The sequence below is a fragment of the Tiliqua scincoides genome, chromosome 4 (assembly GCF_035046505.1).
Source record: "Tiliqua scincoides isolate rTilSci1 chromosome 4, rTilSci1.hap2, whole genome shotgun sequence".
Classification (NCBI taxonomy): Eukaryota; Metazoa; Chordata; class Lepidosauria; order Squamata; family Scincidae; genus Tiliqua; species Tiliqua scincoides.
In genome coordinates this window covers 169,810,276-169,831,876 of record NC_089824.1, presented here as the reverse complement: position 1 = coordinate 169,831,876, position 21,601 = coordinate 169,810,276, and positions in this window count along the sequence as shown.

Genomic DNA, 21,601 nt, shown 5'->3' with positions numbered 1-21,601 from the left:
TGCTGTGAGCAGTAAGATTAGGGAAATTCTTGAAATGCAAACTCCCTTCACTCTCCAGTGCCTTTCTGGAATGATTTGGAGAGCAGGATGTGTTTCTTATAGGGGTCAGAGAGCAATCTGATTTCTTTGCTTAGTTTCTTTTTTTGTGTAGGTAAGTGTGGTAGACAGTGCCAATGGGATGAGTCTATGGAGAAATAGTTCCTGCTGTCTGTGGCTTTGAAGAGCACCTGCCTGAGCTATCCAACCCTGGACCCGAGCTTAGTTCAATAATGCCTAATAGCAAAAGGTCAAGTGGCTCTTCATGCATGCTTGAGAAATTAATATAGTACATCAACACGGCAGTTCAGAGGCACTGACAACTCCACTGCTGCACCATTCAACAGGGACTCCAAAGGACCTCTGGTGAAAAGGTTGCCTCCACAGTCAGATTCCCAGACAATAGTAGCCAATGCAACTTGAATGGCTTTGTTTGTCCGTGGTTGTCATCACTCTCATTTGCCATTCTAATTGTCATTCGGGGCCAGAGTAAAAGCAAAGTATGATTTGAGTGACCAAACCATGAACAGCATTGAGCATATAAAACAATGAAGACATTGTTGCTTTGTGGTAAAATCTTGATACATCCCTTTTGTTTTAAAAAGAAAAGTTCCATTTTGAGTGTCCCCCTTCATCTAAGTATTTTTTAATCTCTAGAGGGAAATCACAGCTGGACTTGGACATCCTTCCATTTTTCATGCAGACTAGGCTGGGCACAGCAGGTCACTCAAACTTTCTCTCCCCACCCTAAGTTAATTACTATTAAAATAAAAAGTTCACTGGAGTGGAACAAACGTAATTACTTTTTGGGAGCCTAATTATCTGCATTTATTGCCAGTGCTTTGTTGTAATTGATTGCTAATGGTCTGCTCTGCTTTGGAATTATCTAATTAATACCTCCACAGAAGAAATCCGACTCCACTCTGAAATGGCGGTTTTGTTCTGCAGTCCTGATTGCCGTTGTCTGTGTTTGTGTCTCTGTTGGCCTCTCTCTGTTTATGTCTGGATGCATCCTTGGAGTGTTCTCAGCTGCTAGGGCTGGTTGCATTGCCAGTCTGATGGCAGTGCACTCCATTATCTCCTACAAAACCACCTTTTTCACTGCTGGAGCAAATCTTGAAGATGCTCTTGAGTCTTGACCATATTGGTACTTTTTCAGCCCATTTCATCCTATACTTGCCTTCAGTCCCTCCACCCACAATTGCCTTAGTTATGTCTACCCCCCCCACAACCATATTGTTGCACATGGAGTGTGCAATGAGTGTGCTTGCTTTATTTTGGGTTGGATAACTAGTCCATCTAGTCTAGTATTGTCTACTAGAACTGGCAGCAGCCTTCGCAGGCATCAGGCAGGAGTCCATCCAAGATCTGCTATCTGGTCCTTTAACTGGAGGTGCCAAGGATTGAATTGTAACCTGCATGCAAGGCACCCATTCTGCCACTGAGTAATGATCTTTACCCACCATGAAAGTTATCTTCCAAAGCATTCAGCTTTGCACTTTGAAGAGAAAGAAACTAGGTAATAACAGCCTGTGCTGTGGCACTTCTTAATTCAATTCTGAGCCCTAGCTCTAGCTCCCATGCTAGCTATGCACACATGCGCATACATAACCTGATTTCTCTTGATGTCACTATATACAGCAAAATGTGTGGGCTGCTAATTCCATTGTGATGTAAACATTCTGTTCATAGTATCAGACAGTTGATGACTCTTTCACCCATGGATGGCTCCACTTGATGACTGCATCAAGTGAGCACTGTGCATGTGGGAACACCACCAAGTGCTGATAAACCCCTTCCTCCTCTGATGTTCCTATGGGCTGCATTGGTGATTTAGGTTTCCTGCAACTGATATGGCTAATCTGCACATTAGATAAGGTAAGTCACCAGCACCCCCATATTTTAAAAATGTTTTTTAGTATCCTCACTGAAGAACCTGAAATTTGCACACTACATTGGGAACTCTGATTGATTCTAAAAATGCCATTGTTTTATTGTTTCTATGAATGCCTGACGGCATTGCCCATAGGAATCCTTGTCTGCTTATTGGCATCCCTGCAACTGGAAATTTCCTTGTGATTGTTGCTGAGATGTCTAGCACTGTCTTCCTCTGACATAAAAGAAAACAATATTTATACAGCCCAGTTGCAGATGCTACCGTGTTTCCCCAAAAATAAGACCTACTCCAAAAATAAGAGAATTGCTGAAATATAAGACCTACCCCAAAAATAAGACCTAGTTGTGATCAGGGCCGGGGGGTGGAGTGGGGGGGGGTGGAAGGGGTCCTTGGGCGGGGGGGGGGGTGGACAACGTGACCAGGAATGCTGCACTCCTGTGCCCGCCACCTAGAAAGCACCTACTGTGCTGCCTTGGGCAGAGGACACTGAGGAGGAGCTGAGGCAGCAAGCAGCAAGTGGGAGGCAACCCTGCCTACCGGGCTCTGAGGCTCTCCACACCTTCCAGGGAGTAAGTCCCATATAAAGGGACTGACTTCTGAGTAGACAGGCAGGCATCCTCCTGGGTGCTGAGGGGATATTTTCATAAGGTATATTTTTGTACATGAATGACTGTGGATTGTTGTACATTAAAAAAAAAATAAGACCTACCCCGAAAATAAGACCTAGTGTGTCTTTTTGAGCCAAAAAAAAAAAAAAAAAAAAAGTCAGTTTCTTATTTTTGGGGAAACATGGTAAAAGAGCAGGGCAGGAAGTGAGTAGGATATTTTAGACACATACAACATGGTCATAACTGTATGTGTGTGAAAGAGAAAGTAGCAATAGAGGTAACGGTAATTAACAAGTTCAACCATCACTGCAAAGGAAGGAAGCATACCAGGAGTTATTGTTACTATGGCTGCAATCCTATACACAACCGTGCATAGGATTGCACTGTAAGAGAAACCCCCAAAGTACATGTCAGTAGTTGTGGCTTGGACAACTTGCCTATTGATGAGAAGGAATTGCAGGGCTAGGAGGTGCATATCCTTGTCCCTGCCCATCTGCTGTCCAGGATCTACTTTCTATCCTGTTTTTCTGTGGTATGTACAGGCATGAGATGGATATTTTCCAAAGGCTTGCCTTGTGCCTTTTTGGTGAAACTCAGTCCTGGTGTAATTGTCTGCAAAGCAATGTGAGGCTAATTTACATGACCTAGTTGTCATACTGGGATGCAGATTCAGTGGATCTATGTGGAGTTGGATACATAGGGAAGGAATTGGGATTGCTTCAGCCCTTATGCATATAACTAGCTCTCAACTCAGCCATATTTACCTGCAGCGAACAATCTCTCTCACTCTCCTCTTAAGGAAAGAGAAAGTTCTGAGAGCACAAAAGGAGCTTTGTCTGGCTTGCTAGATTTTAATGTGGTCTTCCTTCACCTTACTGCCATGGCAAATGGAAAAATCCTGCCTGCTAAGAAACAAGGGCATAATTGCCCCCTAAATTAATTTGCCTTCTACTCATTTCTCCTCGAAGATGTAGCATACTATATTTAACAACACCAGTAGCAAATATTACAGACCTCTCGAATTTTCACAGCCATTCATTGTCACAGAGAAAAACATCACGTAACACAAGGGAGAAAATCAAAATGAAACTCAGTTAAAATCCTTCAACTGAAATAAACAACAGGCAGGTAGCAAAGCAAGTATCTATTATCCTTCAGGTTCAATAAATATAGTTGGTTCATTCCAAGTAGCTTTCTCATTCCAGTTTAATGAAAGTTGATAGGAAATCATATGTAGCCATTTTCTTAACCTCAATTTTTATCTCTGTGGCCCTGGAAAAAACAGGCTTCAGTTGTTGGTCCAGATTCTGGGTGCACTCTCTCTTAGGCCAGGAGGAGATAGACTTGAAAAGAAAGGCTGGTCCTGGGCTTGAGGAATCAGGGACATAATTGCCTTTTCTGGGATCTTGTTCATTGATTTTTTTCTATCCTTATTTTTTACTTGTGGTATTATGATGCTTGATTATTTTAATATCTGGTGTATTAGACCCTTTGGGTTTTCCTTTCTAAAATAGAGCAGGAAGCAAACTTAAAAAATAAACAATTACTGGTACTCAGGGTTGGGTCTAAGACCTCCTAGCACCCAAGGTGGCATGTGAAATGCTGCAGGACTTTACCTTGTGATTCACCAGCCTCTGCTCTTGCTGCTCCCTGGATTGGAAGAGGAGGCAGGGTCATGGATGAGGACATGTTGAGGAAAGGAGATATGGTAGGCTTCTCCACGCTTCTTCTGCTTGGTCCCTGTCTTCCTTTCTCAATTCTCATAGCAGGGTGAGGAAGAAGAGCAATGGAGATGAATTGGTGGATAGAGGTGGGTGCTCCTCCTCCAGTTTGCTGCCTGAGTGCCTCAGTAGGCCTCATGGACAGGCCTGCCCTGTGAAAACCACAGAATTGGTTCTGCAAGGATGTGTTTCTGACAACCCACACCACAGAAGGAGCCAACTTAGTATTGGCTTTATCCATGCCATGTGCCTGACTAGCACATTTCACATGTGGGCCACACACATGCCTTAAGGACAGTTGACCTTATTAAATGCACAGAGTGGTATGGAATACACGTTTATGGAGTCTGTGAGATCCTTCTGGCTTTAGCATGTAGGCCTTGTACTACTTTAATACAAGATGTATTGATAGTGCTGCTGAGCATGCACATAGTGTCTCTCCCCTTTGCTACTGTTAACTAGGGCTGTGCTGAATGTTCACCTACTTTGATGTTTAATGTGAGAGGTATGCTTTTGGGGTGTGTGTGAGTAACATTCCTCAAAAACCCTTCTGCCTCTGCAAAGTTAGTTCTTTTGCATGCTCAAAATCTGATCTGCAGTTGCTTCCACATAATTCTCCCCTCTTGGGGTTTCATTTTCATCTTTTACATGATCCGAGCCAATCAGGGATGACACAGGGCCCAAGCCTATCCAATTTTCCAGTTCTGGTGCAGGTGTGCCAAAGGGGCACGCACTGCATCCTGTGGTGGGGAGGAAATAAGAGAGGCACCTTCAAGGTGTGGGAACATTTGTTCCCTTACCTCAGGGCTGCATTGTGGTTGCACCAGTGCTGAAAAGTTGGATAGGATTGGGCCCACTGTCACTGGGATGATATCATGGTGCTAATCATGAAATAAATCAGAATCAGAAATAAATTGGCTACGTAGCCAATCTGAGTTGACCATGCAGCATCTGTTGAGGGCAAACAAATCTTATTGAGAATATTTCTTGTTCTTCCTTTCCCTCACTATATGAAGCTGCAGCAACCTCTCTCTTGGCTTCTCTCAGGGCTGCCTGGGTATGGGGATCTCAGATGCCCCTGACCTCACCAGCAAGGGTCACAGAGGCCAAGTGTTCACAAGTGTAATGGGGTAGACTTTATTTATCCAGGGTTTCTTCTCCCTGACTGCAAGTTTATTCACACAGAATGACTACGTGCTGGTGCTGGGTCTTAGGTGCTGAATTGGAGTTGGGAATTGGGAATCAACAGATACAGTTGTTGCCCTGACAACCAACCTGCAGGTATAATTTTTCCAGGGCAGAGAGTGCCAATGGCTGGTCTAGGTGAATGGGGCCACTGCAGAGCCTATGGACATTGCACATTCAAAGGAACACTCCATCCTGCATTCCTAGTGATTGACTCAGCAGAGGTACCAGCCTTAGCCCTGGTAGCTCCTGCGTTGTGAATCGTGCTACACTGTCTTGGTAATCTGAAAAATTACAGATTTTCCACATATAAAATGCTTCCATCAGGTAATGGTGTGAAAGTAATGTGTGATTATTGCACATGCATCTATATTGCTGCATACAAAAGTCACAACTAAGGCCCCCACCAAATGTGCAGCTATTCCATCCAAAAATGTGCCCATGAGTCACATCTGTGAGTTTCAACCCATGTGGGATTTGTGACCACATGTTCTGTACCATCTGGGGGTTACTTCATGTCGAGAGCTGTGCTTGCCTCTAAGGGTTTGTCCTTCTGAGAGAAATAAACTTCCTGCTTGTGCAAGTGCCATGACAGGTTAGAGAGACTCAGCACAAATTGTTTACTGTGTGTGTTTGTAGTGTGAGCATGCATAGAGGGCTCACTTGGAGCAAGCCCTTGGGACTTCCCTCCAAGCAAGCAGGCATAGGACTATGCCCCAAAGCAGGCATATGGGTGTGTTGGTCCAAGCAGCTGCCCCACACACAGAAAACCAGACACAGATCTCAATTCCAAAAATAATTTTTTCCTGTAACAAAAATGTAAAAAGAGCTGAAGTTGACTCCATAAGGGCTGGAGGGAAATATCGATTAGCTTCACAGCTTCTCTCTTGTTTGCACCCCGCCACTAAAACTGTGGCCAGCCCACTGATTACGTGACTCGGGCTGCAATACTATACACACTTTCCTGGCAGTAAGCCCCACTGAATACAGTGGGACTTACATCTGAGTAGGCATAGATAGTGTCAGGGTAATAGTGGCATCCTTCCCTCAGCGGAAGTGGGAAGAGGATTGATGTGCTGACAAGAGGGGCTCTGTTGCCTGTCCTGAACCAGATTCACACAGCAAAAGATCAAGTTATCAGCGCTATCTCTCCTACTTGCCACAAGCAAGGGGGCAGAGATCTTTAAAGCTGAAACTGAGGAGAGGACAAGCTGTGGTGAAGGAGGCCAACTCAGAGAGGCAATCCAGGGAACTGTCTCACCTCTTCCAAGGACTCAAAACTCTCCGATATTGACAACCACGTGAATTTGCTACCATATGTCCAAAACCCACTTGGAAGATTTGCAGTTCAGGGAATAAAAACAAAAAAAAGGTGTTTGGCTAATTCTGTGGGATCTAAGGAAATCCACATGAGTCTTAATGTACAGTAAGTGTACATGCACACAATAATAAACACATGTGAAGGGGTATATGATTCTAACACATCACAATCTGAATGTGGGTTTCATACCATTTCCTATACAGAAGTGCTTTACAGCTGAAGGAACCCCGAGAGAAACTGACATTATCTTAGTCCAGTCTGGCCTGCCATCTACCCAAGTGTTGTCACAAGACAAACCCTTCAGGGCAAAATGAGACATTCACTAGAAGGTTGTTAAGATTGAATCAGAAATAAATCAGTACAAGGTAACCCAGGGTAAGCCTCTTTGTATCAAATCAAATACTTCCAGGCTTGTGCAAGTTACAGCTAGCCTAGAGAAGTCAGAATTGGGGCCTAGTTATGTGACATCAACAGTCACATGTCCAAACACTGCTTGCCATATGAAGGAGTGCTCCTTTTTTGGGGGCTGGAGAGATAATTCCATTCCTCAGGCTGCAGGTGTTTGGTGTTTCATTCTCCATTCCCATAGTATCACATTGCCATTTCGGCATGCATCTATTCTGTCTGCACTTAGTCAAGCAGGCTTGATATCTTCTGACATGCTAAAAATGTCAGCATTGCTCTGTATTAAAGGTCAGATCCTGAAGGGTGGATTTCCAAATGTCATCCTTTCCAACCTGCACCCTTCCAGGATGCTGTCATCTACCAGATGTTTTCATCAAGGGATGTAAATGGCTTACACCCTCATAGGGTCATCTGGGTGTTAATGGGTTGGCTGAGGGGGCTCTATCTCACTCCAAAAGAGCACAGCAGGAAAGAGCATTGGAAGGGAAGACAGAAGGCAAAACAGGTGCAGTGTCTGTCTATTAGCAAAGGCACCCACCTCCCTACTTTGCTCTTTGATACAATAAACTGGAATTGGACAGAGAAAATGTAGTCTTTGCTGTTGCCACCAAAGATAGAGTTCAGACTGAAGGGAAAGCATCCCTTCCAATTTTACAGACAGCCCCCAAACTGGGGGGGGGGGGGGAGTTGACACCAAGCATTGCAGACCTTGAGCAGTTTGCTTGATAGGGCAAGCCACTCCCACCCAAATGAACTGGGATCAGGCAGGTAAACTATAAAAAAATGGAAACTGAGAGAAAAATGTAAGGGATAAAAACAAGAGGATCATCTAGCAAAAGGAGAAACTGGAGAGATAGAAGGAAAGAATAGCAAGGATGTGAAAAGGCAGGCAGCAAATAAAACAAGAGCGCTGACGCAACCACCCTGCCCTAATTACTTGTAGTGTTCCAAGGACCTGGTCCTGACATCCATGATTGCAGGAAGGTCTTTTCCCTGTGAAGGTTCAGGTGCTTCTGTGGTCAGCCTGGACAAATCCATTAAGTGTGTGTATAGCCCTGCTTTTTATAATTTGTGGGCTTGAACCTGCTTTATCTGTGGGATTGGTTATGGGGGTAGGGGTGGGAATCACCTGGGTTCCTGAATCTCCCATTCATAGAAATCAGGTGGGTTCCATGGTCCAAAGGGGAGGCTCAAAGTTCTTTGTTTACTGTTCAGTTGGGGGGAAGAAAGAGAAGCTCATCACCACCACCACCACCATTATGGTGGATAATGCATAATATCTGGATGACTCAACAAACTTTCAGGGTGCCAAAGCATCACAGTAGCCTCTGGCATTCTAGAAAGACCAGAACTGGTGCAACGTAGGTAAAATTAGCAGAAAAAAAGCAGCATTTTCGAGCACATGTTAACTTTGCTCGGTTTGGCCTGCCCTCATGCTTCTTGAAGATATTAACAATTTGATTTCAATGGGTTGCCCTCTGTGTTGGATTATTACCACCTCCATGAGTGCAGCCCAATTGAGGACTACTTAATGTATCCCCCCCCCCCAACAGTCCATTTATCTCCCATCTTTCTTCCATCAAGGCAGCATGCTTGGGGTTTCTGTGCAGTCACCCACTGAGGCACTGACCAGCCCTAGATCTGTTTCATTTCAGCACAGAGGCTGTATTGTGTGCCCTTAGACCACACCCTGCAAGATGGACATTAATATTAGAATGTTTAAAACATCTACGATCCATGCCTTAGCTTGCTGATAACACATTACCTTTTATGTGCGGCAAGATGCAGCCACAATTAAGCACCTTGAAGTCTCGTTAATTTTTATGGGAAAGTTAAGCACATGCTTACATTTTTCCCCTTCAAAACCAACTAGACTTTAAGGGTGCAATCCTAACCCCTTATGTCAGTGCTTTCCAACACTGACATAAGGGCAATGCAGCTCCGAGGTAAGGGAATAAACATTCCCTGACTTTGAGGAGGCCTCCATGAGTGACACCCAACTGCAGGTTGCAGCACATGTCCCATTGGCACCGCTATGCCAGTGCTGGAAAGCACTAACATAAGGAATTAGGATTGCGCCCTAAGAGTGCTTATGCTTAACTTCGGCAGGATTGTGGCCCTGGGGATGTTTTTTAGGTGCAAGCAGTAATAGTCTATGTTGGAGAAATAAATCTATGAAAAGTCCAAGAGAGAAAAGCAATATTCGTGAATGAGGCCTCTGAAAGATCATCTTGATTGGAATCAGCAAATCACTTTCACAGTTTAGCACAGAATATTGAAATCTCATGATTTTGGGAGCTCCATGGGTGGGATGACCAAAGATCCCCTGCCAAATGCATGCCAAATGCCGCCCCCTTACCTAGTGATGTGTTGGCCTTTGCTCCTCTCGCACTCCAGTGTTCTAGCTCAGCACTCTCCTCCCCTCTACATTTCCTCTTCCTCTCTTCCTTTTACAATCCATTCAATGGAAGGGAGAGGAAGAGAGCTGTGGAGGGGAGTGCTTCAAAACTCTTAGACCTGGGATATTCAGCTCCAAAATCCAAATTATGTGGTGTATCATTGTATGGCTTTGGGCAAATCACCATCTCTCCACTTTATGATGTATCTGTAAAATGGGGATGATAGTGGCCTACCCAACAGGGTTCTTGTGAGAAGGTCACGGCTGTCAGCCAGTTTAGAAATGCAATCTAAATAATACTAACAAAAACATCTTTAAAAATAACACCATGTTTATTGGGCAACTTTGAGGGTGGCTTTAGAGCACTAATAGTTAAGAAGGGAGTGTGTGTGTGTAGATATTGGTTACAAATTTGCAGGGCCTATTAATAATGTTTCCATGGGAACTCTCTGTTGGTGTCTCTGACTCCCCATTCTGTGGCTTCTCTTGGGCAAAATGTAGCTGTCCAGTCCTTCTGGGCAAGAAGGTCAGTCTGCTGCATTAGTACTTGCCCAGCTGTGTTAAGTGATGTCGGAGATACTACGAAGCAAGGAGGTTTTTCTGAGGAGCCAAGTCAAGTCAATTATTCCTGAAAGAGACAAGCCGAGAAAATAACTGTTCACACCTATTAATCCCCTGGCCCGCCCCTCCACGCAGAGTCCGACCCTGTCAAGCAAAGGAGAGAGCCCTAGCCTGGGAGCCATGCCAACGTGTGTTTTACAGTCACTGCATCAGAGTCAGGCTGTGTTAGGCTCAGAGCAACACTGCGGATTAAGTGTCTGGTCAGCACAAATTAGTGTAGAGCTGGGCTTGTGTGCCTGCGGCAGAGAGCTCCCAGGCTTCTTGCTAATGAGAGAAGGGGGCTACATTTTCTCTCATCCATTTTCTAAGACGTTATTAGTCATTTTCCCCCCTTGTTGGCATAGCCAGACTCATGTTCTTCCCCAAGTCCGCAATACTTTTCTTAACAAATTGCCATTTCACCTGCAAACAGCCAGGGAAGAAGGTGATGTGCCTTGCGTGCATGGTGTGTATAGGGCATGTTTTTGTGCTTGTAATCTGTCTGGCTAATGATGTCCCTATAACCCTTTTCAGGTATCTGAGGTACCAGCCATTGCTTGGTTTTGGGTACTGAGGATGAAAACGTGATTAAAAAAAAAATCAGAGCTTAGAAGAGGATTTGAAAATGGGACTTCTTTTGAATAGTATATGCACTCATGACCCCCTGCTAAACAGATTTCAAGGGTTTTTGCATTCTTTCAAAAACCTACAAGATCTGTTTGACAAGAGGCAACCACGGGGCCAGAGGAATGTTTCTGTATGCTAGAGCAGCAGTTCTCAATTTTTAGCACCAGGACCCACATTTTAGAATGAGAATCTGTCAGGACCCGCTGGAAGTGATGTCATGAGTGGAAGTGACATCATCAAGCAGGAACATCTGTAATGATCCTAGGCTGTAATCCTACCCATGCTTACCCAGGAGTAAGCCCCATTGACTGTCATTGTTAAAAGTATATACATAGCAGCCTGTTAAGAGTACAGATCTGTAACATTTTCCCAAATGCAGTCACATACTTTGGGAGCATCAAGTCTAATATATTAAAAATAACATATCGAAATAGACCCAACTGAAATTGGCTCATGGACCTAGTGGGTCCCAACCCACAGTTTGAGAAACACGGTACTAGAGGAAGTGATGCTTCTCTCCAACCACCTCCGGCTCTCTTGAAAGATATTGTCAGTCTTTAACTTTAGTAAATGGATGCTTTTCCTTAAGCAGTTCTGAAACATGCCCAAATTTAAGTCCTGCAGCTTCACAATAGGGCTGTTCATATGTTACATTGTATAGGCATACTGTCTGTACGCCCATTACGTGTTTGGATGTGAATGTGCCTTCATCTTAAAAGGGTCAGTTTGGATGATGCCTCCAGCCTGGCCTGCCTACTGCACAACTGGGTTCATGCACAAGCACATCCCTCTCCCCCTCTTGGTCTCCCTTCCCATTTCTTCTAACCAATTAGGGGAGGGGACACATTAGATTACAAATGAAAGATGCATGCGGTTAGAAGAACTGGAAATTCATGCTAGGAGATGGAATGAAGTGTAAGTGCTTGGTAAGTGGTCCATCTTGGACAGTATAATTTGAACTGGCCCCATGTGAGCCTGGGGACCGGGCCCCTCAAGTATAGGACAACATTTTGCAGAACATGCATTGAACATAATGTGTGAATTACCGCATACATGTATGGATCAACAATCTGTGCATACCAATTGCACATGCATGTAACCTAATGCATGAATAGCACAATTGCTTCTTCGACATTCAGCCATTCAGTGCAGTTACAAGACTGTAAGTGAAAACAGACAAGACTGGAGTAATGATGTCCAGCAGGCCTTGTGTACTGAAGGGTGCGGGGAAGAAGAGGGGACCTGCCAATGGTGGCCTTCAGTTTTCCCTGGTTGCAGCTTTGGAATATTCATGGAACAAGTGCCGTGCCTGGAACTCCAGACTGCAACAGTGCAGCGGCCAGCAACATATTCCATCAACTCTACCTCCTCCTGCTTTCACATTCAGACCTGGAAACCATCCTTCACTCCTTTGCAAGCCTGAGACTAGATTACCGTAATGTGCTATACATTTGCAGTGCCTTTGATAGCTGTTGGGAAGCTTAGTGCAGGGCTAGGGCACAGTGCCATTTCTCAGATGTGTGTGTGTGTGTGTGTGTGTGTGTGTGTGTGTGTGTGTGTGTACCAAATTTTCTATGAGCCCTCTGTTCACTGACTGCTGAACTCAACCCCACAAGTAAGAGCCATTGTTAAATGACCATGGGTAGAGAAAAGACACAGATTAGACACAGGCACCAGAGTGAAATGGAACAAGTACAAGGATGTTTATTTTGAAAGAGATAATAGTAAAGCTTTGTTGCATAAACAAAGATCCCCCTAAGCATATACCTATTAAATCTTTCCCTCCCTGAACCACAGTTGGGCAACTTATTGGAAGAAAAGAGGTAAATCAAGTATGTATTCAGCTGCTGGAATGCTAAAGCTGGATCTCCAGGCAGGAGCAGTCTCTGGTGGGCAGGTGGAACCACCGATAGATGGAAGTCTGGGTGTTGGCTGGAGGCTCTTTCCTTCCACTCTGAAAGAACCAACAGAGAACTGTTAGCCCCCACACCAACAAAGAACTGTCCACCTCCAGCTGTAGTTTGCTCCTTATATTATACTCTAGCCCCATGGAACCTTGAGTAGAGCAGACAATCAGATCATCCCCCTTCTGGCTGTCACTGTCATCCAACTATCAATCAGGAGGGGAGTTTAACTCCGTATATACCATCCCCCCTCCACATAGGTTTTTGCCTTCTGAGGAAGACAAAGATAACTTTTTGTTAACACTGTGATCTTAACAATTTTTCTAGCATTTGGGAGCCGGATTGCTAGGACCACATTCCACTAATGCTAATTCTTGTCATCCTATTGCTACTATACAGTTCTACTATACATTTCTATGGTGTTTTGACCACTACTTTAATGGGAAGTAGGTCTGCATCCATCATGTTTTGACTCCTGCTTCCCAGGGGGACAGTCTGGTAGTTAAAAGAGACCACACGCCATGAAGTTTTCAGTGGAAGTCAGTTCAGTGAATGCACGTGCTTCATCATTACTCAGTTATAAGTGGGCAATCTGACTGCATGGAACTGCCGTTCCATGCAGGTGAGCGATTAAAGAATCCTGTTGCCTCCTCAGGTAATTATCAATGGGAGTCAAACTGGGAGGTGAGATGACCTGGCTGCAAACAGACCAGAAAGGAGTAATGATGACACAAAGGCCTTTTCTCTTGAGGATGGAGGAAGAAGACATGGGGGCAACTGTCACTGATGGCCTGCAGCTGACTTGACAGCGGCTGCCAATTGAAAACGGTATGTGTGAATTTATCCTCAGTCACAGTGTCTCATCCCAAATGACTGTTCTTGGCTGAAACACATGGCATCTGCCAAACAAGCAAAGGTACCCATGTATTTCCTTTCTTGTAGTTCTTGTTAGAGGAGCAAGAGCATTGCCATCATGCCGGCTTGTTAGTTAGATTGCTGATATGAAGAGTCGGCTCAGGATTCATTATGAACAGGGGCAGCCCATCCCTGAGACCAACTGAAGCTGCTGCCTCAGGCAGCAGATTGATGAGGGGTGCTCATTTCTCTCTGTCTATTTGCCTCCTCCTCTTTCCACTCTTTGGATTGGAAAAGGAAGAGGAGGTGACAGAGAGGGAGAGGGAATGTGGACTGCTGAGCTGGAACTTTGGAGAGTGGGAGGAGCAGAGGCTGGCCCTTCATCTGTAAAGGGGGGCAGCATTTGGCATGCTGCCTCAGGCAACAGGAAGACTTGGGCCAGACCTGATAACAGAGAATGAAAAACAGAACTTACCATTGGGTCAGGCCTGCCTGACTTTAGTGAGGCAATACGCAAGGGCGTGTGTTGTGGGGCACTTCTATGCACCTGTTGCCTTGAGATACACACATGCACACATAGGATGCTGCCTGATACAGAGTCAGACTCTTGGGACATCTCAGTCAGTATTGTCCACAGTGACTGGCAGTGGCTATCCAAGGTTTCAGTCAGGGGCAGGGATGGGCTGAGACTCAGATGACTTGACCTCAAGTCACAAAAATGTGTTTTTGCAACTTGTACGGACTTAAGTTGTGTGTGTCAAAAACTTGGGCACTGGCTCGGGACTCCGGGTTTTATCCTAAAAATGAAAAGAATAGACTCGAGTCAAGACTTGCTTTTGTGTATGCTTGAGACTCTGTTTTGTGTGTGTGTTTGTTTGCTTGTTCCCCCCCCTCCCACTTCTGGGTCTTGTCTTGCTTTTCAAAAAGACTCAGACTTGAGTCAAAATTACTTGAAAAATAGCTCTGCATGAGTGGCAATGGCTGTCCCTTATGACTCATGGGTGACTTGAGTCAAGGGGGGGTGGAGACTCAGGACTCAACTTAGGATGTGGTGCTGTGGCTCTGACACATTCCTGGTCAGGGGTCTTTCTAGCCCTAGCTAGATATGCCAGGAATTGAATCCTGCACAAAATTACTTCTCTTATGAAGTCATAAGTAACAGGAACATACGTATCTAGAGGCTACCTCTGCTAACTGGGCAATGAGGCACTTTTTGAAGTAGTGCTTGGCTTATATTTAGTGGGGAGGGGAGGTCAGCTGTCCCTCTTCATGTCAAGTCATATCTTTTCTAGCAGCTGTTTGCTGTTTCAGTTTTTAAGATGTGAGCCCTTTGGGACAAGGAACTATTTATTTATTCAGCTATGTAAACTGCACCATGAAATGTTTGGTTGAAAAGTGGTATACAGTGTAAGTATCCTTAATGTTAATACTAAAACTTTAGAGGGTGACTAAAGGCATGGAAGGGAATTGTGACTGGCTATGCTAGGCTGCTATGCTAGGCTGTCAGGGCCTCCTCCTTTAAGCAAAGATCTGAAACCATGTCATTGTGTTTGAAGGCCCCGGGCACCAAGAATTCATCTTGGCACTCTAACCAAATGTTATTACAATTACTACTGTTGAATTACTCCGGCAATGCAGCTGAGTTCTGATACACTGGACCCCAGAGTTTCATCAGAATGCTTGCCTATGAGGAACAACCATTTGGATAGAACCATTCTGAACCAGCCCAGTACAATCACTAGCTTGTAAACCAAAGAGGAAATTCATCACACCCGAGTCCCTGGGTGCAGGCCTTAAGTTATCAGAAACTAACTTGATTGCAACAGAACTAGCCATGACTGCAGCTGCTGTTTGTCCCAACAAAGAAAGCCCTCATAAGCACCATCAGGAGCTTTCCTTTCAGGTGAAGTAGCAGCTGCTGGATGTGTGTGATCTGAATCAAGACCTTGATAGGGTCAAAGGGCCTAAATCTCTCTGTGCTACACACTACAGCCTCAATCAGAACTGCCTTTCCCTGGGGCTGCTATTTTTAAATTAAAGCAAGCACAGAAGCAGACAATCGCATGATAAGCTTATCATTTTGCTTAGGTTTCTTTGTTCTGGGTTGGGGTCCAACAGTGCTAATGCTTGCAGTGTTGATGGAACTGGCATCAAAAACTGAACTGCATCACCAACTGCCAGGGATCAGACAGGAGACTCTTCAGATCAACAGAGGCTCAGCATCTTTTCCCATCAGCTAGCCCACCTGCAGTTCCTCCTTTTATTCCCTCTGGATGGCAGAGCATGGAACCAGGATGATGTTATCAACTGCCAGAGGCCAAAAGACTCTGCAGACTCTATCCTGCCCTGCCTATAAGTATTTAAATTGTAAAATGAATTGTGCATATTAATTGCAATGTAAGCTGTTTCGGGAGCTGACTTTGCCTGAAAGGCAGGGTATAACCCAAAAAAAGAAGGCACACTGATCAGTTGAAATAGTTATTGATCCCTACAGCAACCTGATTAACCTCAATGATGTCATAATTTCTAGTAGCCCTGGTATTCCCTTTTTATCACTGCTGTGTGACACGGCAGATGTTTCCACTGTGAAAAAGAGCTATGAGATCTGCGATGGCAGGATATGTAATGGTGAGAATTGCACACAGTGGGCCAGAGTTTCAAAAGAACCCATCACTCATTCAGGTGCTAAACACAGCTCAGAGCAGTTTCTTGAGAGAAGTCTTGCCTAAATGTCTCTGTGATCTCTGACTCACTTTAGCACAGATGTTGCTGACTGATAGGAAACCACAAAGCCACTGAAAACCAGAGAAGGCTGCTTTGGATCCAGGATGGTTTAATGGCAGTGGTGTATCTAGGATGCAGCAAGTGGGGACATCTGCTCTGGGCACAGCTTGAAGGTGGGTGCCAGGCACAGACTATATTTTACCAATGGTGCATTTCAGCATCAGTTTTAAGGGACCTCCCAAAAGACAGAAATGTACACTATTTTTCATTTGTTTTTTTAACATCCATGGATTTTTGCATAAATTCACTTGGTGGGCTGGCTTCTTCCCCATTTCCCCTTCTCTGTGTAGCCTGATGAAAAAATTCACTTTGCCAGACAGGGCTGGCTTCCCACCCTGTGATCTCCTATGTGTAGTCTGCTGACTAAATTCACTTGGTGGGATGAATAGGGCTGGCTTCCCATCCCACAGTCTCCCCTTCTCTGTTTAAACAGGGGCACAATTTCAGTGCTTGCTATGGGCACCGTTTCCCCTAGATGCGCTGCTAGTTCTGGTGTTGGACTTAGACCTGGAAGAGCCAGATTCAGCCACCGTTTCCTTGATGACCTTGGGCCTGTTGCTATCTCTCAGCCTCCCTCACAGGGTTGTTGTGAGGACACCAGGAGGGAAGGGACCATATCTACTGCCCTGAGCTCTTTGGTGGAAGGGCGGTATAAAAAGGGGGGGGAAGTAAACACAGCTCAAGGCAGTTTCTTGAGAGAAGTCTTGCCTAAATGGGAGTTGTACCTCTGTGATCTCTGACTCACTTTAGCATAGATAGATGATGCTGTCTGATAGGTAGCCACAAGGCCAGCAAGAGGGTGAGGGAAGGCTGCTGCATGAGGAGCTAATCAGAAAGAGTCCTCTTCTTTTTTTTTTAGTGGAATACTTTGATTTGCTTTCCCACACGCTTCGTCCCTCAGATATTTCCACTCTCCTCTGGTAGCAATTTTATCTTGTTTTGTTGTCATTTAAAGTGATCCTTGCCTGAGTCGTCATGGAAACTGGCTTGTTTGTTTTCCTGCACTATGAAGGCAGCTTAACTAACTCTGACACTCCCTAAGAGTTAGTGCGTGGCCACCTTTGGGAGGAAATATTCTGCCTGCAGCTCAGGGCCTGTCATTGGGCACAGGAGAGGCTGATCAGTGAAAAAGCTTTTCAGACTGAAGGCAATTCTGTCCTCAGTGCCCAGACAAGCAATCCCCCTGTCTTTTCCCCTGGCCCTGAGGCATTTGGAGTTGGTGCCCAAAGCCTCCAGTACTTATGTCTTGAGCATCTAATTCTGATCATTTGATAGACTCCCAATAATAAGCCTCATTGTAATAATAAGCCTCATTGATTGCTTTTGATTCTTATCTACTGCCTCACAGCTGGTTCTCATCCTGATCATTTTCATCAGAAGTGCCTCAGGGTGTTTATTTATTTATTTATTTATTTATTTATTTATTTATTTTCTAATTGACATTTCCCAAACAACAGTGCTGTTTCAGTCTTCCTGCCTCTCCCAGGTGGAAAGAAGTTGCAGAGGCAGTGCTACAGTGCTTGTTTTTCTTGGGATGAGAGAGCACTGGTTAGTTATGATTTATTTATAATGTTTGCTCTGTCTACCAATATACAAGCAGTGCACAGTGAAGGCAATTTAAGCACAGATTCTGCAGGCAGCAGATCCCCCCCCCCCAATAGCAACTTATGAACCCTCAGTTCCAGTTAAGTCCAGTTAGAAATGCTGTCTCACTCTGTCAATGGGAATTGCATGCTCTTTTTCTCTCTCTTCTTTCCCCCTCCTTTCCACACGTCTCAGACCCCACACCCGATGGTGAATGACCTACTTGGGGGACCATTTGCAGGCACTAGCAGTCCAATTGTATGGGGGCTGGTCAGCAACAGAACACACATTCTGCTGTCAGAGACTATCGCAAAGCACCTGTAAAGTGCGCTCCAGCAGTACGCTGAGTAGTGCATGGCGGGGGTGTTTGTAGAAAGGCCAGAGTCTTACTGGCCCCTTCCACCGTGGCGCTCTAATCAAAGCAGGGCACACTGCCAGGGAACTGAGCAATCCCAGAGTGTTTCACATTTCCTGCTTTGATTCTAGAGTCCGCGTGGGAGAAGGAGCCAGATAAGGGAGGGGGAACGGCAGAGCTATATGCTGCCTCAGACTTCAGCCGGCCCTGGTTGTATCTATAACCTGGTAGCAGCCTTCCCAGGCTGCCTGATATAATACTATTGTACAGTTGCCAGGGCTGCAGAGCCAGTTCAGTTTAACAATCATCTGTATGTAAATAAAGTAAAACATACTATACCCACAAACACAGCAAGTAAATCTTGTCTGGCACAAAAGACTCCATCAGGATGAAGCTTTCCACACCTGGAAACAGAGGTGTAACTAGGGCGGAGCCTGAGGGGTATCTTTCCCTGGTGCTACAGCAAGGGGGGCACATCTGCTCCTCAGGCTCCGCCCTAGTTATAGAGGAGGCACAGGTGGCTTTGTGCTCCTGTTCCTTCTCCTTCAAAGAGGAGCCCCCACAGAACAAGGAAAGGGAGGGTCTCCACAGGAGAAGGAACAGGGAGAACCTGGAAGTGACATCATATGATGTTGTGACATCACTGCCCTGGGGGCTGGGACAGTGTGTTATGCCTCTATCTGGGAAGCATTCCCAAAGTGGCTTGGTGGGTCACGTGGCATTGAGGATTGCTACTCAATGGCAATTGCACGCTACTCCTAATTGAAGCTACTACTAGAAGGCAGGAAAAACTCCTACTTGGTGAGACCAGGTACTAATCACGGGTCAGCTGGAATAGCTGGAGAAACTGCTTCCCATGGAAGGTTCTGTTCCTATAGAGAAAGAAACATGTGTATTGGGAAGGACAAGGGCACAAACACACAGTGACCCCGGAGAAGAACATGGCGAGTTCACATGCACTCTCCACTCAAGGTATTGTCAGATCACTTTCTTCCAGACTTAAGCAGCATTACTGGGGAAAAGGTTTTATTGTTTTTAATATGATTGTAAGCCCCCTTCACTCGAGGCCCAATCCTATCCAACTTTCTAGCATCGGTGCAAGGACATTGTAGCCCCAAGATAATGGAACAAACATTTCCTTGCCTTGAGGAGGCCTCCATGTCTGCCTCCCCACCACAGGAAGCAGTGCACGCCCCATTGGCACTGCTGCACCAGCACTGGGAAACTGGATGGAATCGGGCGCTCAGTGCCCTATTGGGAGAAAGGTAAGGTCAAAATCAAATAACTGAACAAAACCACAAGTATTGAATGTTTGGTTGCCATACTTGGGGATGGCCCAACTGGGCCCGCTCCCTGATGCCATCCTTGACTCGCCGCTGCTGCCTTTGTGGAGGGTGGGTGCAGTCCCTCCTACAAAAATAGCTTCTTCCCTTCTTGCTGTGCTCCATCCTTGCAGCAGGTCTAAATCCTTCAGACACTGAAGGGGACATGTCCCTTTAAACTTTACATGCCAGGTGAGTGTGAAGTGAGGGGAGGAAAGTGACAGGAGGAGCAAAGTGCTCTTTCCTTGCATGCATTCCCTTTAAATGCTAAGCCCCATGTGAGGATGGAGCGTGGGCAGGGAAGCAGATGATCCAATTCTTGTTTGCTTTTAGCAAGTGGGAGATCAATGCAGCTCTTGTCCAGGGTGAGATGAGAGGGAGGAAGCAGCAGTGGAGGCGGCAGCAGCAGCAGCAGCAGCAGCAGACAGAGTGAAGGGTACCCTGAATCCACTGCCCCCTTGTTGCCCTCACCATCTGCCACTGACACAAGCTGCATCAGGTTGTTTCATGGCTGGGCCACCATCCAACCCAATGAACCAGTCCATTACCATGACTGGGGAAAAAAGAAACAAACAAAATGAACAAAGGCACTTCATACCTTACCTGTCTCTGCACTACATTTCAATGGGCTGGTTTGGATGATGCTTTGTGGACTGCCCTGTTCCCAGTGTGCAGTTAGGGAGATGAATGCTCCATGAATGTATACATTATGCCCCCTCCCCTTGTGTCAGGGAGCAGTTGCCTAACTGAGCGGTTCATCCAAATCACCCCTCCGCGTGGGATAGTTAAATTGCGCTTGGTGGGTCCGTTTGGATGTCCCTCCCTTCCCACAACTAGGCAACTGCTCCCCAAAGCAAAGCAAGAGGGCAAGGCATGGGGGCTCATGGAGCCAACATGTCCCTAATCATGCAGTAAGGGGCTACTCACCAAGTTGTCAAACAAATAGGCTCAATAGTAAGGATCTAAATAGGGTGATGACAAGGACTGTTGTTCATGGAAGCTTCAGTTGGAAGAAGTTTCAGCACAAGCTGAAAAGGTGCTGAAGAGAGCAACCAAGTGGGCTGGGCATCTCCTTTATGCAGAAAGACTACAATGTTTGGGGCTCTTCTAGAAAGAAAGTGTCTGAGGAATGACATTAATCAGCTATATAAAATTAGGCATGGGATGGATAATCTTTTCTCTCCCAAACAATACCAGAACCAGGGGTCATCCACTAACATTGACTGATGGAAGAGTTAGAACAGACAAATATTTCTTTACCCAGTGCATAATAGATCTGTGGAACTACTTGCTACAGGATGTTGTGATGGCATCTGGACTTTAAAAGGACATTGGACAGATTTATGGAGGAAAAGTTCATCACAGGTAACAAGTTATGACGACTGTATGCAACCTCCAAGTTTTAGAGATAGCCTATCTCTGAATGGCAGCTGCCATGGAGTGGCAACAGGATACAGGTACCTTGTCTTGTGTGCTCCCAGTGGTGTCTGTTGGACCACTGTGATATACAGGAAGCTAGGCTAGATGGGCCCTTGATTTGATCCAGCAAGGCTCTTTTTATGTTTTTATGTTCTTAGGTTTGCTAGTCTTTAAGGTGCTACAAGACTCTTTGCTGTTTTTCCTGAGGGAAAGCAGAAAGTCAGTCAGTGGTTATCACACATGTAGATCCCGCATTTAATTTCTACATGGAATGTTTTGTAGTGCAAGCTTGGGAAAGTTGTGGCATTGGGTTAATTGGTGCTTGGTGCTTAGTTTGTGCCCCAGATATGCTCTGATCTGTAAAGAGGAAGTAATGAACCTGACCTCCTTACACTGAATGGATAGTTGCTTATTATGTGCTTTGGACAACAGGATTAAAAGACACCCCCCCCCCCAATATTATAGAATTATGGCCTCTGGCTTTGATTTCAAAGAGAAGGTAAATGGCTAGTTTAACTTTATTGGCACTCAGAGATACCAGGACCAGGTATCCTGTTTTGTAGGTAACAATCAATAATAG